The 17574-nt window shown below is 39.0% G+C and overlaps 1 pseudogene; it reads right to left on the minus strand.

Moving 5' to 3' along the window:
* Positions 1–1539: 1539 nt before the first annotated feature.
* LOC132020324 (olfactory receptor 8S1-like) overlaps positions 1540–17574 on the minus strand; it is a 38628-nt pseudogene continuing 22593 nt past the window's right edge.

Here is a 17574-nt window from a genome sequence, read left to right on the forward strand (position 1 = left end):
ATAGCATGGAGGACAAGGGGTGTTAGAGAGGAGAAGGGAGTTGGGGTAAGTTGGAAGGGGATGTGAATCATGAGAGACTATGGACTCTGAAAAACAATCTGAGGGGTTTGAAGTGGCAGGGGGGTGGGAGGTTGGGGTACCAGGTGGTGGGTATTATAGAGGGCATGGTTTGCATGGAGCACTGTGTGTGGTGAAAAAATAATGAATACTGTTTTTCTTAAAATAAATAAATTAATTTTAAAAAATTTAAAAAAAAAGAGTGTCTTACGGTTTGCCTCCCTCTCTGTCTTTATCATCTTCTTTCCATTCCTTCCCCTATATTCATCTTACATTCCACATAAGAATGAAATCATATGGCATTATCTTTCTCTGACTGGCTTATTTTGCTTAGCATAATACACTCTAATTCCAGCCACATCACAGCAAATTGCAAGTTTTCATTCTTTTTGATGGCTGAATAATATTCCAGTGTGTGTGTGTGTGTGTGTGTGTTTGTGTGTGTGTACATATCACATCGTCTTTATGCATTCATCAGTTGATGGACATTTGGGCTCTTCCCATGTTTTGGCTATTGTGGATAGTGCTACTATAAGCAGTTGCACTACTAAATATCTATTCACAGGATACAAAAATAGTGACTCACAGAAGCACATGCACATACTATATTTTTATATGTAATCCCCCAGGCAGGAGAGTTTAGGGAAAATAAAATAGGCACAATATACTGACTTTTAGTCTTACAGTCTATTAATTTTTATTTTTTAATTTTCTGTGCTGTATTGGTCATGCTTTTCCAGAAAACAGAGTGAATAGAATAGAATAGAATAGAATAGAATAGAATAGAATAGAATAGAACAATAGAATAGAATAAGAGATTTGTTATGATAGATTGTCTGTCATGATTAGGGAGGCTGAGAAGTCTCATGCTCTACTGTCTGCAAGCTGGGCACCCAGAAAATCCAGTGATGTAATTCTAGTCCAAACCTAAAAGCCTAAGAACCAGAGGAGCCAGTGGTGTAAGTTCCAATCTAAGTCTGAAGGCCCAAGAACAGGAGCACCAATGTCTGAGGGCAGGAGATGGATGTCAAGCAGAGAATGCAAATTCACCCTGCCAATGCAGTTTGTTGTATTTGGGCCCTCACCAGATTGGATGATAACCACCCACATTGGTGAGGGCACTCTTCTTTACTCACACCATTGATTCAAATTCTTCTAGAAATACCCTCAAAGACACACCCAGAAATAATCATTTTGGCCAGACACCTGCTCTGCTCCAAATACACTTCACTTGCTATCTTCTCAGATGAAACCAAGATCCCTCTCAGAATATTTTTCAAAGAGCTGATAAGTAGGAGCCTGTGCATCAAACTCTTTTCCCCCAGCTTCCATTTTTGTGATCCTTTATTTGCTTTGAAGTCCAGGCAAATACTTGAATTTAACTGAAATGCAATTTCTCTAAGTGCTCTAGGCCTATCAAAATCTATCTGCTTTAGAGATAATTTTCTTCTATTTCCTGAGCAGAATCACACAGCTTTTTTTCTACCCTAAGGCACTCTTTTGTTGCTTCAGTATCCTCTGCAGAGCTGCCTTCCACTCCTGGTTCTTGAGGCTGTAGATGGGGGGGGGGTTCAGCAAGGATGTGATCACACTGTACTGGATGGAGATCACTCAGTCCAATACTGAGCCTGAGGTGGGACTGATGTGCCTGAATAGAGCTGTCGCATAGAACAAGAGCACCACAGTGAGGTGGGAGGAATGGGTAGAGAAGGCTTTGGCTCGGCCATTAGGGGAGCGGATGTTCAAAATGGCAGAAATGATTCTGAGGTAAGAGAAGAGGATCAGAGGAAGTGTCATCAGTCCTAGAAATACACATGACACTGCTAGAAGAATCTGATTGACAATGGGATCAGTACAAGACAGAGGAAAGAGTGGAGGTAGCTCACAGCTAAAATGGGGGATGATGTTGGACTCACAGAAACATAACTTATGGATGAAGAGACTATTCATCAAGGAAATCAGAAATCCCACTGTCCAAGCTATGCTCACAATCACCATACAGAGAGGTCTGTTTATGACCATGGTATAGACCAGAGGGTGGCAGATGGCATCGTAGGCCATGGCAGAAGGCAGATAAAATTCTGTTCCCCCAGAGAGAGTGAAAAAGAAGTTCTTTTCTTTTCCAATATTCTTTTCTTCTGAGATAGGAAGTTCTGCAGCATTTTGGGCCCAGTGACTGAGGAGAAACTGAGATCCAGGAAGGATAGGTGTCTGAGGAAGAAGTTCATGAGTGTGTGGAGGCAAGAATCAACCATGATCTTCAGGATCATCACCAGATTCCCCAGCAAAGTCAAGAAAGTAAATCCCCAGGAACAGCACAAAGAGCATGGTCTGGATCTGGGGGGTCAATAGATAATCCCAGAAGGACAAACTCAGTAATTATAATGACATTTTTCAAGGTTGCTTAGAGATTCAGTCCCTTTAAAGAAATGAATGATTTTTCTACTGGGAAGATATTGATCTGAGTCTTTCTCAGTGAACAGGAGTTTTCTACTCACAGACAATATACCTCCTCACCTATGGACCAAAGCGGGAAACTCAGGATAAGGAAGTATCTTCTCAAATACAATTTCTTCACTTGCCCTTCTTTTCGAACTAGTAGCACTGTTTTGTCATGATCTCTATACCTTCATCACTCTTTTAATAAAAATACCATGCATGTGTAAGTCAGGTATGTCCTGGAATCAAAAGGGAAAAGAGCCCCAGTGGTTAAGCCTGGAAAACCTTTTATGGTTAAAGACTAGGAGGTCCATGGACAAGTGATTCCTCTTCAGAATAGTAAGGTCACAGTAAGGGAGGGTGGTGTCATAGTGGACTTTAAAGCCTTTATTTTACACATGGGCAGAACGCATTGCCTAAGGTCTCATAACAAAATGATGTTGGGTTGGTACTAGACCAGATATTTCGACTAGTGTGGTATTCTCCCAATGCACTACACTTGGTGTTGTCAATTGAATGTTACAAGTTGAGTTTTGTGTGATTCTGGGGTCATAAGAAAATTTTCAAGTAGGGAGTTCACCTAAAATATATTTCAATATTTCTTGGCTCTAGTACTTAGACAGTGGTCTCTACAGTTGTATGACAGCTGCTGTTGAAGTGGAAAAAGAACTAGTCTTAAAGTAGTAATCTTAGTTTGAGTCTCAGCTCTAACATCTAATAGCATCATCAGGTTAAAAATTTTTATTTATTTATTTTTTTTTAAAGATTTTATTTATTTATTTGACAGAGAGAAATTACAAGTACACTGAGAGGCAGGCAGAGAGAGAGAGAAGGAAGCAGGCTCCCTGCTGAGCAGAGAGCCCGATGCGGGACTCGATCCCAGGACCCTGAGATCATGACCTGAGCCGAAGGCAGCGGCTTAACCCACTGAGCCACCCAGGCGCCCCTCATCAGGTTAAAAATTACTGTTTCTTTAAGTCTTACTGTATTCATCTGTGATATTGAGTAAATGAAACAAATACTTTTGTAAACCATATAGCTTATAACATGATGTGCAAAAATCAAACTTTTGTTTGTAAGAATAAAGATTGATACAGAGTACTGAGAAATAGTAAAGATGTCCTTATTGGGTAGTATGCTTATGGCCTTTTTTCTCTTCTTTTTTAAAATTTAATTTTATTTTACCAGAGTTCCAAGATTCATTGTTTATGCACCACACCCAGTGCTCCATGCAATATGTGCCCTCCTTAATACCAACCACCCAGGCTCACCCATCCCCTCACCTCCTTCCCTTCCAAAACCCTCAGTTTGTTTCTCAGAGTCCACAGTCTGTCATGGTTCATCTCCCCCTCCGAGTTCCCGCAATTCACTTTCCCTTTCCTTCTCCTAATATCCTCCATGTTATTCCCTATGGCCTTTTTTCTTTTAAGATGTTTTTCTAATGTTGTAAAATTATTTTTCCACTGCATATTTCTCTTTTTGTAAAGAAATGACTTGGAGAATTTCAGGAAACTCCCAGCCTAACTTTGTTATCTCCAGGGAGGATGGCAGAGAGAAAACTGGATTGAAGTGAGAGAGAAGACCTAGGGCAAAGGAAGCTGAACTCCTAAAGAGCAAATTGTTTTGCGGTCTCTTCCCCATCACTGCTGGGCATCTCGGTAGTTTGGTTTTGCTTGGGTAAATGGACTGAAACGGTACCCCCTTGAAATCCCTCATACCTTGGATCCCAGAACACTACCAGGGCTGTGTTTTCAAAGTCTGTTGAATGGAACTCTATATATTCCATTGTAATGCCTGAGGGGCCACTCTTAAGTGTTGTGGTGGTAAGGAATTAGAGGCATCTTTAGGCCCTTGCATCTGTCTCAATTGCCTCATTTCTCCTTTCATTTATTTATCATACTTGATTTGGTAGTAGGATTTCACTGAAGCAAAGGGTTCTATTACAAAAAGCTGTCTAAAACACAGTGAACTAGGGATTCCATTGCCAGAAGCACTAGGAATCTCTCACTCTCTATTCTTTACCTTTTTCATTTTTAATCCCCTGGGGAAACTTTCCTACTCTTCATCTGGCTTTGTAGCCAGTAACACATTCCCATTTAAAATAAAAGCCTAATGTTGTGTGTGTGTGTGTGTGTGTGTGTGTGTGTGTCCAGAACCTGATACATAAAGAAAGAGAACAGAAAGACCCCACATGGACAAAAGGGCAGAAGACTTAAACTTACAGCTCAGCTCTAATGAGAAGTAGCTATGTCTTATTTTGAGAAGGATACTACCCTAATCTAGGTCCTGTGTAAACTAGAGGGGGTTGGGCCCCTACTAGATCTGTCTACTAGATCTTCCCCAGATACATATACCAACGTGCCTCTAAGGCTTTCACCAACCTTACTGAGCAGGACTGCTTTTGGTCCGATGTAACATCTGGTTTTCCAGCCAGGCTGCCTTGCCACAGGACACTGTTGCTGGAAGGAGATGTGGTTCCAACAGCTTGAGATGAGAGACCTCAAGCCAGGTCCCATGAAAAGTAGACTTTGTTTTCCAGCCAATAATATGAGCAGAGACAGATACAGACAGGTGTGGTTAAAAGTCAAAGTATTCTGGTGCAGGTCTTTCTGGAGGTGACTCTTAAGACTTGGATTTTTCTCTTCTTTTTTCTCTGAGTACTCAGAAGAGCTCCTGGCCAGTTTGTGTGAGTTGTATTTCTTCTTTCTTTTATTTATTTATTTGTCATATAGAGAGAGATCACAGTTAGGCAAATAGGCAGGCAGGGGTGGTGGGGGGACGCAGGCTCTCCACTGAGCAGAGAGCCTGATGCGGGTCTCGATCCCAGAACCCTGAGATCATGACCTGAGCCAAAGGCAGAGACCTAACCCACTGAGCCACTCAGGCACCCTGTATTTCTTCTTTCATTAAATCTCTGGGATCTTGTGCCAGGCAGGCCTTGGGAAGGTAATGAGAAGAGCTTCTGGAGAGTCAGGAATTGTTCACTGCTCATGGGGAAGGGAACAGTAACCAGAGCCAAAGGTGTCACCAATCATAGGACAAAGTGGCTACTAACATGGCTATTACCAAAAGAAGTCTGGCCGAAAGTATAGAAGTGCAGAAAGTTTCTGGTCACAAATTGCTTTACTAACTAAGAAGCAGGGGATCAGGAGGCTCTGTAAAGGATTTGTCTTTTCTCCGACAGCTTTTGGATTTTGAATGTGAAAATGTGCACAACACAAATAACCAGGTCTATACAATTTAAAAGTTCATTACTCCTACAAAGACACTCCTTTCTCAACCCTTGCTTCTCCAGCTTTCAGCTTAGGGTCTTGCCTCCTACTTCATTGAGAAAATGTTCCTTTCTCTAATTTTATTGTATTGCTCTCTATGGGGCTTTAGCACTGTTATTGCTAAAGTCATTCCCATTTGAAAACATAGTGGGCAGAATTAATATCCCTTACTACTCCAGAGGGAGTCAGCTTCCTTAGGGCCAGTGCTGTAGCAGGAAAGGACCTACTCTGCTAAGGAAACAAGTAGTGAGTATAGTCAGAAGAAAAGATGAAATGAAAACTTTGGCTTACCTCTACAAACTAGATTTTACTCCTCTGTATCAGGGAATGAAAGAGAAGGTAATTGGAATATATAAGAACGCATATGAGACATCAGACTGGTGGAGTTCCCAAGAACTTCTTTATTTTTTTTTCTCTTTATTGCCAATTTTTCTTTTTGGGGGGGTAGGAGTACACTTTACACTGTAGTCTCCTCGTTATTCACTTCTCAGCCCACCAGCATACCTTTTTTTCTGTTACCTCTATTGGGTAACTTTTTTTCTGTTACCTACTGTATTCAGAAGCCCACAAGAGAAATAAAGACTGTGGTTGATTGGTGAACACTGGTGGACTCAGTGAAGGGTTTGCCTTGACCCCCAGAAAACTGGGTGCCCAGGATATTCTGGACTAGGAAAAGAGGCTTAGGGATACTTTATGAGCCCCACATATGGAAATGGCCTCACAAAAATTACCTGTTAACAGTAAGCTCCATATTGGGTGAAGGAGGAGTGGAGGCAGCTCAGAATTGAAGAGAGGCTAATGGACCTACAGAAGGGGAAGTTGAATGTAGCAGTCAGCCTAGGCCAAGTTATGCTATGATAACAAGTGACCCCAAATTTCAGTGGCTAACAACAATAATGATTCACTTCTGATGCTACATGTCTATTAAGATGGCAGTGCTTTTGTTAGTACAGTCTTTACTCCAGGATTTAGCCTTATGGAGCAGCCTTTATTTTATTTTTTATCTTTTGGATTTTGTGGTTATATTTAATATGATTTATGGGATGTTCAAAAAGAAGTACGTGAAATCTATGCAACTGTTTGATAAACAACTATAAAATCTCGAGGGGTTGTTTCATATATCTTTTTTTTTTTTAAGATTTTATTTATTTATTTGACAGAGAGAGATCACAGTAGACAGAGAGGCAGGCAGAGAGAGAAAGAGAGGGAAGCAGGCTCCCTGCCGAGCAGAGAGCCCGATGCGGGCCTCGATCCCAGCACCCTGAGATCATGACCTGAGCTGAAGGCAGCGGCTTAACCCACTGAGCCACCCAGGTGCCCTGTTTCATATATCTTTATAAGAATAGCTAAGTTACTCTTTTTTAAAGATTTATTTATTTATTTGACAGAAAGAGACAGAGCGAGAGAGGGAACACAAGCTGGTGGAGTGGGAGAGGTAGAAGCAGACTTCCCACTGAGCAGGAAGCCTGATGCAGGGCTCGATCCCAGGACCCTGGGATTGTGACCTGAGTCAAAGGTAGATGCTTAATGACTGAGCCACCCAGGTGCCCCTTTTTTTAAACTTTTTATTTAAATTCCAGTTAGTCAACATAATATCAGTTTCAGGTGTACAATATAGTGATTCAACACTTCCATACAACACCTGGCACTCATCACAACTATACTGCTATACTATATACTATACTGCTTGAAGCAATCTACACATTTAATGCAACCCCTAACAAAATACGAACAGCATTTTTTTTAAAAGATTTTATTTATTTATTTGAGAGAGAATTATTGAGAGAGAGCATGAGGGAGGAGAAGGTCAGAGGGATAAGCAGACTCCCCAAGGAGCTGGGAGCCCAATGCAGGACTCGATCCGGGAAGTCCAGGATCATGACCTGAGCCGAAGGCAATTGTTCAACCAACTGAGCTACCCAGGCACCCCGACCAACAACATTTTTCACAGAGCTAGAACAAACAATCCTAAAATTTGTATGGAACCACAAAAGAGCCCCTGAAAAGCCAAAGCAAACTTGAAAAAGAAAAGCAAAGCCAGAGGCATCACAATAATTTATTTTTGCTTTTGTTTTCTTTGCCTTGGGAGACATGTTGAAAGAAGTTGCTATGGCTGTTGTCAAAGAAGTTACTGCCTGTGTTCTTCTCTAGGATTCTTATGGTTTCAGGTCTCACATTTAGGTGTGATTCATTTTGAATTTATTTTGTGTATGGTGTAAGAAAGTGATCCAGTTTCATTATTTTGCATTTAGTTGTCCAGTTTTCCCAACACCATTTGTTGAAGATCTTTTCCCACTGGATATTCTTTCCTGCTTTGTCTAAGATTAATCGACCATATAGTTGTGGGTTCATTTCTGGGTTTTTTATTCTGTTGCACTGATCAATGTGTCTATTTTTGTGCCAGTATCATACTATTTTATCACTTCAGCTTTGTAATATAATTTGGAGTCCAGAATTGTGATGTCTCCAGCCATGCTTTTCTTTTTCAAGATTGCTTTGGTTAATGGGGTTTTTGGTGGTTCCATATAATTTTTAGGACTTTTTGTTCTAGTTCTGTGAAAAATCCTTCAGTATTTTGATAGGAATTGCATTAAATGTTTAGATTACTTTGGGTAGTATAGACATTCTAACAATATCTGTTCTTCCAACCCATGAGCATGGAATAATTTTCCATTTCCTGTGTCACCTTCAATTTCTTTCATCAGTGTTTTTCTTTTAAACAATTTAAAAAAGATTTTATGTATTTGTCAGTGAGAGGGAGAGATAACAGGGGAGCAGCAGGCAGAGGGAAAGGGAGATGCAGGCTCTTTGCTGAGCAGGAAGCATGATGCAGGTCTTGATCTCAGGACCCCAGGATCATGACCTGAGCCAAAGGCAGATGCTTAATGGATGAGCTACCCAGGCACGCTTTCGTCAGTGTTTCATAGTTTTCAGAGTAGAGAACTTTCACCTCTTTGGTTAGGTTTATTCCTAGGTATCTTATGGATTTTGATACCATTGTAAATGGGATAGATTCCTCATTTTCTCTTTCTACTGCTTCATTATTGGTGTACAGAAATGCAACAGACTTTTTATGTTGATTTTGTATTCTGCAAATTCACTGAATTAGTTTATTGGTTCTAGCAGTTTTTTGGTGGTCTTTCAGGTTTTCTGTATAGAGTATCACATCATCTGCAAATAGTAGAAGTTTGACTTCTTCCTTGTCAATTTGGATACCTTTTCTTTCTTTCCTTTTTTTTTTTTTTTTTTTTTTTTTGGTCTGATTGCTGTGACTAGTACCTCCAGTATTATGTTAAACAACAGTGGTGAGAGTGTACATCCCTGTCTTTTTCCTGACTGTAGAGAAAAAGCTCTTAGTTTTCCCCCATTGAGAATGGTATTAGCTGTGGGTTTTTCAAATATGGCCTTTATTATGTTGAGGTATGTTCCTCTAAACCTATTTTGTTCAGGATTTTTATCGTGAAAGAATGTTGTACTATGTCAAATGTTTTTCTGCATCTATTGAAATAATCATATGGTTCTTATCCTTTCTTATATTAATGTGGTCTATCATGTCAATTGATTTGCAAATATTGAGCCACACTTGCAACCCAGGAACAAACTATGGAAAGAACCAAGATGCCCTTCAACGGACGAATGGATAAGGAAGATGTGGTCCATATACACTATGGAGTATTATGCCTCCATCAGAAAGGACGAATACCCAACTTTTGTAGCAACATGGACGGGACTGGAAGAGATTATGCTGAGTGAAATAAGTCAAGCAGAGAGAGTCAATTATCATATGGTTTCACTTATTTGTGGAGCATAACAAATAGCATGGAGGACAAGGGGTGTTAGAGAGGAGAAGGGAGTTGGGGTAAATTGGAAGGGGAGGTGAATCATGAGAGACTATGGACTCTGAAAAACAATCTGAGGGGTTTGAAGTGTCGGGGGGGGGGGTGGAAGGTTGGGGTACCAAGTGGTGGGTATTATAGAGGGCACGGATTGCATGGAGCACTGTGTGTGGTGAAAAAATAATGAATACTGTTTTTCTGAAAATAAATAAATTAATTAAAAAAATCCCAGTTGATTGTGGTGAATGATTTTTTAAAATGTCTTGTTGGATTCAGTTTGATAGTATTTAATAGAGAATTTTTACATACAAGTTCCTCAGATATATTGGTCTGTAGTTCTCTTTTTTGGTGGAGTCTTTAACTAGTTTTTGTAACAGAGTAATGCTGACCTCATAAAATGAATTTGGAAGTTACCCTTCCTTTCCTATTTTTTTTATTTGGTAGAATTCACCTGTGAAGCCATCTGGCTCTGGACTTTTATTTGTTGGAAGTTTTTGATTACTGATTCAATCTCTTTGTTGGTTATCAGTCTGTTCAAGTTTTCTATTTCTTCATGTTTCTGTTTTGGTGGTTTACATGTTTCCAGAAATTTATCCATTTCTTCCTGATTGAGCAATTTGTTTTGGTGTATAATTTTTCATAATCTTCTCTTATAATTGCATTTCTCTGATTTGTGATTTTATTTATTTGGGTCATTTTTCTTTTTGAAAGTCTGGTTAGAGGTTTATCAATTTTATTGATAAATTTTATTAATCTTTTCAAAGAACCAGATTGATCTGTTCTATTGTTGTTTTATTTTTTTTTTTATTTTTTTTTTTTAGTTTGTCATTTATTTCTGCCCTGATCTTTATTATTTCCTTCCTTCTGCTAGCTTAAGGCTTTGTTTGTTGTCCTTTTTAGTTCCTTTAGCTGTAAGGTTAGGTTGTTTATTTGAGGTATTTCCTGCTTCTTGAGGTAGGCCTGTATTGCTATATACTTCCTTCTCAGGACACCTTTTGCTACATCCCAAAGGTTTTCATTTTCGTTTGTTTCCATATATACTTTTAATTTCTTCTTTGATTTCTTGGTTGACCCATACATTCTTTAGTAGCATGTTGTTTAACATCCATCTATTTGTGGTCTTTCCAAGTGTTTTCTTGTGGCTGATTTCAAGTTTCATAACATTGTGGTCAAAAAAGGTGCATGGTATGATTTCAATCTTTCTGTATTGTTGAGGTCTGATTTGTAACCTCATACATGATCTATTCTGGAGAATGTCCCAAGTGCAGTTGAAAAGAATGTATATTCTTCTGTTTTAGGATGGAATGTATTGAATATACCTGTTAAGTCCATTTGGCCCCATATATCATTCAAAAACATTGTTCTGTGCATATTTTCTGTTTAGGTGATATATCCATTTGGTGTAAGTGGGGGTTAATATCCCCTAACATTGTATTATTATCAATGAGTTCCTTTATATTTGTTATAACTTTTTAAATATATTTGGGTGCTCCCATGTTGGGTGCATAAATATTTACAATTGTATGTTCTTGCTGGATTGTCCTTTTTAATATGATATAGTGACCTTCTTTGCAAGAGACTCATTTTAGACCTAAAGACACCTGCAGATTGAAAATGAGGAGGTAGGGAAACATTTATCAAGAAAATGGATGTCAGGGTGCCTGGGTGGCTCAGTGGGTTAAAGCCTCTGCCTTCAGCTCAGGTCATGATCCAAGCATCCTGGGATCAAGCCCTCATTGGGCTTTCTGCTCATCAGGGAGCCTGATTCCCCCTCTATATTTCTGCCTGCCTCTCTGCCTACTTGTGATCTCTGTCTGTCAAATAAATAAATAAAATCTTTGGCAAAAAAGAAAGAAAATTGGATGTCAAAAAAAGCTGGAGTAGCAATACTTATATCGGACAAACTAGACTTTTAAAAAGTTTTTACTTATTTAAGTAATCTCTACACCCAACAAAGGACTCGAATTCATGATCCTGAGATCAAAAGGTGCATACTCCTCTGACTGAGTAGGCCAGATGCCCCAAACAAGATTAAAACAAAGATGATAACAAGAGACAAAAATTTTATATCTTGTCATCATTGGTTTAAATTAAGTGTCTTCTCACAAGGAAAACTCCAGGCTCAATGGCTTTACCAGTGAATATTCAAAACTTTTAAAGAAGTAGTGATACCAGTATTACCAAACTCTTCTGGAGACTGAAAATAAGGAACACTTCCCAACTTGTCTTATGAGGCCAAAATAACTTCGCCAAAACTGACAAAATCATTATAAGAAAGGAATATTACAGTGGTGCCTGGGTGGTTCCATCAGTTAAACGTCTGCCTTTGGGTCAGGTCATGATCCTAGGGTTCTGGGATTGAGCCCCTCATTGGGCTCCCTGCTCAGTGGGGAGTCTACCTCTCCCTCTCCCTCTTCTCTGTCCCCCTACCTTATGCCCACTCTCTCCCTCTTTCTGGCAAATAAATAAATTTTTTTAAAAAAGGAATATTACAGGCCAGTCTCTCTAATGATCCTAGATGTAAAATCCCTAAAGCAAAATGTTAACAAATCTAATCCAGTAATATAAAAATTATAATTCAGTATTACTAAGTTGAATTTGTAAAGAAATTGGTTTAACATCTGAAAAATCAATCAGAATAAAGGAAAAAATAATAAGATAGTATCAATAGTTGCAGAAAAATTATTTGATAAAGTATATCACCCTCTCACTTCTGTCAGAAAACTAAAGATAGGGAATTTTCTCACTCTGATATGAATGTCCTCAAAATCTACAGCAATCAAACTTAATGATGAAATATTCAGAACTTTTTCTCTTAGACTGGGAATGAGACATGGATGTCTGCTGTTACAGCTTCAACATTATATCAGAGATACTAGCCAGTGCAATAGGCAAGAAAAAGAAATAAAAGGTGTAAGTGCTGTAAGCAACAAAAACTGCCATTTCTCAAGATAATGTGATTTTTTATATAAGAAGTCAAAAGAAGCTATAGATAAATTATTAGATTAGTAAGTTATTTAGAAAGTTTGGCACTAATAGTATCAATATATAAAAATTAAATTTTTGTATTTTTATAAATAAGCAAACTTTCCAAAATGAAATAAAAATGCCATTTTTAATCACATCAGCAAACACCGAATACTTAAAATGTATCTAACATAATACTCCATAGTGTATATGGACCACATCTTCCTTATCCATTGAAGGGCATCTTGGTTCTTTCCATAGTTTGGCGACCGTGGCCATTGCTGCTATAAACATTGGGGTACACATGGCCCTTCTTTTCACTACATCTGTATCTTTGGGGTGAATACCCAGGAGTGCAATGGCAGGGTCATAGGGAAGTTCTATTTTTAATTTCTTGAGGAATCTCCACACTGTTCTCCAAAGAGGCTGCACCAACTTGCATTCCCACCAACAGTGTAGGAGGGTTCCCCTCTCTCCACATTCCCTCCAACACATGTTGTTTCCTGTCTTGCTAATTTTGGCCATTCTAACTGGTGTAAGGTGATATCTCAATGTAGTTTTAATTTGAATCTCCCTGCTGGCTAGTGATGATGAACATTTTTTCATGTGTCTGATAACTATTTGTATGTCTTCATTGGAGAAGTGTCTGTCCATATCTTCTGCCCATTGTTTGATATGATCGTCTGTTTTGTGTGTGTTGAGTTTGAGAAGTTCTTTATAGATCCTGGATATCAACCTTTTGTCTGTACTGTCATTAGCAAATATCTTCTCCCATTCCGTGGGTTGCCTCTTTGTTTTCTTGACTGTTTCCTTTGTTGTGCAGAAGCTTTCGATCTTGATGAAGTCCCAAAAGTTCATCTTTGCTTTTGTTTCCTTTGCCTTTGGAGACATATCTTGAAAGAAGTTGCTGTGGCTGATATCGAAGAGATTACTGCCTATGTTCTCCTCTAGGGTTCTGATGGATTCCTGTCTCACGTTGAAGTCTGTTATCTATTTTGAGTTTATCTTTGTGTACGGTGTAAGAAAATGGTCGAGTTTCATTCTTCTACATATAGCTGCCCAGTTTTCCCAGCACCATTTATTGAAGAGACTGTCTTTTTTCCACTGTATGGTGTATTATGCCTCCATCAGAAAGGACGAATACCCAACTTTTGTAGCAACATGGACGGGACTGGAAGAGATTATGCTGAGTGAAATAAGTCAAGCAGAGAGAGTCAATTATCACATGGTTTCACTTATTTGTGGAGTGTAACAAATAGCATGGAGGACATGGGGAGTTAGAGAGCAGAAGGGAGCTGGGGGAAATTGGAAGGGGAGGTGAACCATGAGAGACTATGGACTCTGAAAAACAATCTGAGGGTTTTGAAGGGGCAGGGGGTGGGAAGCTGGGGTACCAGGTGGTGGGTATTATAGAGGGCATGGATTGCATGGAGCACTTGGTGTGGTGTAAAAATAATGAATACTGTTATGCTGAAAATAAAAAACAAATTAAAAAATGTATCTAACAAAGTACATTTAGCATCTTCACACAGAACATGACTTATACAAGTTCACATAGCTAGATGGTCTCAGAACTAAGACCAGCCCAGGTGTTCTGCTTTTACATTCAATTCTCTTTCCAGTGCTTCACACAAGACAATAAATATATGTGGATTTAAGGAGTTTTGGGTTGAGACTGGTGTGAATGAGTGACCCCAATATTCCTTGATCCTATGAGTTTTCAATATGTCCTAAGGTTCTAAAACAGCTTCTGTGATAGTAAAATGAGCACTAGATTCAGTCAGAAAGTTCTTGCTGATTACAGCTGTGAAACCTAGTCAAGACCTAACCTTCTCAAACACAAAATGGGAATAAAAATGAAGTAATATGTGAGAATAGTTTTCATAATCTAGGAAATGCTTTATAAAAGTTTTAAAAACTCTATTATGCAGAACACTGAAATGAAAAATGACAAATAAAATAATGTAATCTGTTGAGTGTCAAGGTTGTATGTACTTTTCCCATTAAATATTTTACCTATGCTGTTAAATTATGTTTTTACCAAATGCATTTTTTTTTTAAATAGGAAAAGTACTTTCTGGTTCCCAGTCCCTCCCAGCCTGATTTCTAAGACTTTTTCATCTTTTTTTCTCTTCAGACGTTCTCCCTCTCCTGCCAGGATACACTAACTTACCACTTGCATTTTATATTGTACCCCATTGAGAAAAGCCTTAATTCCCTTCCTTTTTTCCTTCCTTCCCCCAAAGTCATTTCATACATTCTCCTTCCTACCCACACTTACTTAAGCCTACTCCTAGGATAATAACTCTTATTTATTTAATGCATAATTTATGCCAAGTACTGTAACAAGCTCTATATGTGCTCTTGATATCATTTAATCCTTACAAAGCCTTGTAACATAGGTATTACTGACCCCGTTTCTGTGGGTCAGAAATATTAAGTGATGCAGTCATGGGCCTTACAAAGTAAGTAGAGTTGGGACTCACTCAAGGTCCTCTGAGTCCAATTCCTACATGTTTCCTACTTTGCAACACTGCAGCAGTTTGCTTATAGGTAAGTCTTTCCTAATTTGGAGACTGTGCTTTCTCCTGGGGGAACATGGCAACTCAGACAGGAATTAGGTGGTCTCGGAGTTTGGGCCATTGACTATGTCTGGAATTTCTCTTTACCCAGAATGTCTCAATACTCAATACAGGTATCAGTGGTATGACTCTTGAAACAGAAATGGGGACTTCTGGGCCAGGTAAAATTCCAAGAAGATTAAACTAAAGGAAAAGCTAAACTGAGCACTAAGAATAATTAAGGCTGAAAGAAGCAGAAATCTACAGAGGTGGGGCAATTAGTGTATCAGAGATGGCTCTTCTGGTTTTCCCTCATTTCCCTACCTGAAGCATCTGAAGATGTCTTGATGGTGACACATCAACTTACTGTTGACATGACAGATTAGGATTTACTCATTCAAAGAGGAATTCTCTTGTTCTCTTTCCTAAAAACAGCAGACAAAAAATCTTCCACACCCTTCATTACACTTGTCCAACAGCTACTTTTGCTGTTTTGATCCCATCTGAAGGCAGGCACTGACCTCAAGGAACCTTAGAAATCCCTAGGATCCTAGACTCTACTACAAGTTTTCTGGAGTCTTTTCTGGAGGCTAGTCAAGTATGTGGCATTTTCCCATCCCCACCCACCTGTTCTATAGTCACTACAGCTCTTCATTTACTGTTTACTTTTTTCTTCAGTGAAAAAAAAATTTAACTAATAAAATAGCTTTGAAAACAAGTGACTTATGGAGTCTTTGAACAGAAGTAGGGAGAAAGACTCCCTCTTTGGTTTCTGTATTCATGATTGATTGATTGTCCAGATCCTGTGCATGAAGAAATAGAACACAAAATCCAAAATCTGAGGTAAAGACCTCAGAGTTGCAGGACAATTACTACTTCATTTTGTGACTTGAGCCATAATCTTCCCCATCTTGGGTTCAATTTCTATTTCTAATAAGAAATTTAAAACTAGTCCCTATTCACATCCTTCTGGTTCAGTGTTTTTCTGACTCACTAAACTTCCCACTGAGCCGACCTGTCCTGGGCCCAAAATATACCCTGCACTTTGAACCAAACTGTCTAAAACCTCCAAAGTAGGGCTCCAACATGTGAAAGAAACTCTAGCAGTAGGGGTCTTCTGCAGAGGGCTCCAGATGGATTCAGCACAAAGCAGGCTTAGTTCCCAATCAATGCTAGGTCCAGAGTCAAATTCAAACTCAAAACAGCTCACTTCAAGATCACTTCTAGGAAAAGATCAAGTGTTCAGTCATCTAACTGATGCTTTTTTGAGTCCTTTGGTTTCAGCTATAAGAATATGGTACCCCTCTATCATTTTAGTCTTCTTTTGTCTCCTCAGTGTTGAGGAGAGCTTAGGCCCAATTCTCATGACATATTTTTTCAACACCTTGTTGGCAATCTTGTGTCAGGTAGTCCCTGGAGAGGGATGTTGAGTAGGCACTCCTGGGAGCCAGGAACTGTTCACTGTTCACTGCTCAAAGGAGAAGCAGCAGTAGCCAGAATCAAAGAAGTCCTCTGTCCAGAGATTGATAAGCTAAAAATGTTGTGGCTGGAGGAGGACACAGGAGTGCAGAAGGCTCCTGGCTACAAACTGCTTTGCTGATAGGGGAACAGAGGATACATACATACATACATACTGGTCAACTCCGGTGTATGAGACTCTACTGAGAGCCTCTTTAGTCTCTAATAGTCCCCACCCCCTCACTCTTTCTGCCCAAGCATATATAATCTTTCCCAGTGTGACTAGTTCAATGATTTCATTACTTTCCTGAAGTTACCTACTCCTTTAACCTGACACTCTTAACTTTCAGCTGATAATTCCCAGAGGAAATGTTCTATTCTTGCTACAGGTGATCTCTGACTTTCTAATCCCCACATATGGAGTTCCTCTTTTTTTCTCCCCTTCAGTCTGAGGAAAAGTCCCTCTTTCATCTATGGTCAGTGCCTCTCTCTGCTCTGGATCACAGCCTGACCCTTCTCTTTGAGCATCTCCCTGAATTAACCATGATCTTTCTCTACTGTTGTCTCTCCTGTCCATGAAGACTTTGCACTCAATATATACATAAAAACTACATATGTTTATTCTATATATGTTATTTAAAATAAAACAAGGACAATTAGAAACCCTCTCTTCCATAAGTAGTCTTAAAGATTTAAAGAAATTTACAGCCCTCCCATGAATAAAGAAGTCAATTCCTTTTAAAGGCTTCTATATGTAAACACACAGATTTAGATGCTTTCCCATTTGAGAAAGGAAAGTAAAAGTTAGTGAAAATTTTACTCTCAACCATCTATGTTTTTTTTCAAGGCGGATATTAATTATTATTATTAATTATTATTAATATGTTATGTTAGACACCATACAGTACATCATTAGTTTTAAAGTAGTGTTCCATGATTCATTTCCTAAAACACCCAAGCTCCATTCAATCCATACACTCCTTA

The sequence above is a fragment of the Mustela nigripes genome, chromosome 6, assembly GCF_022355385.1.
Source record: "Mustela nigripes isolate SB6536 chromosome 6, MUSNIG.SB6536, whole genome shotgun sequence".
Classification (NCBI taxonomy): Eukaryota; Metazoa; Chordata; class Mammalia; order Carnivora; family Mustelidae; genus Mustela; species Mustela nigripes.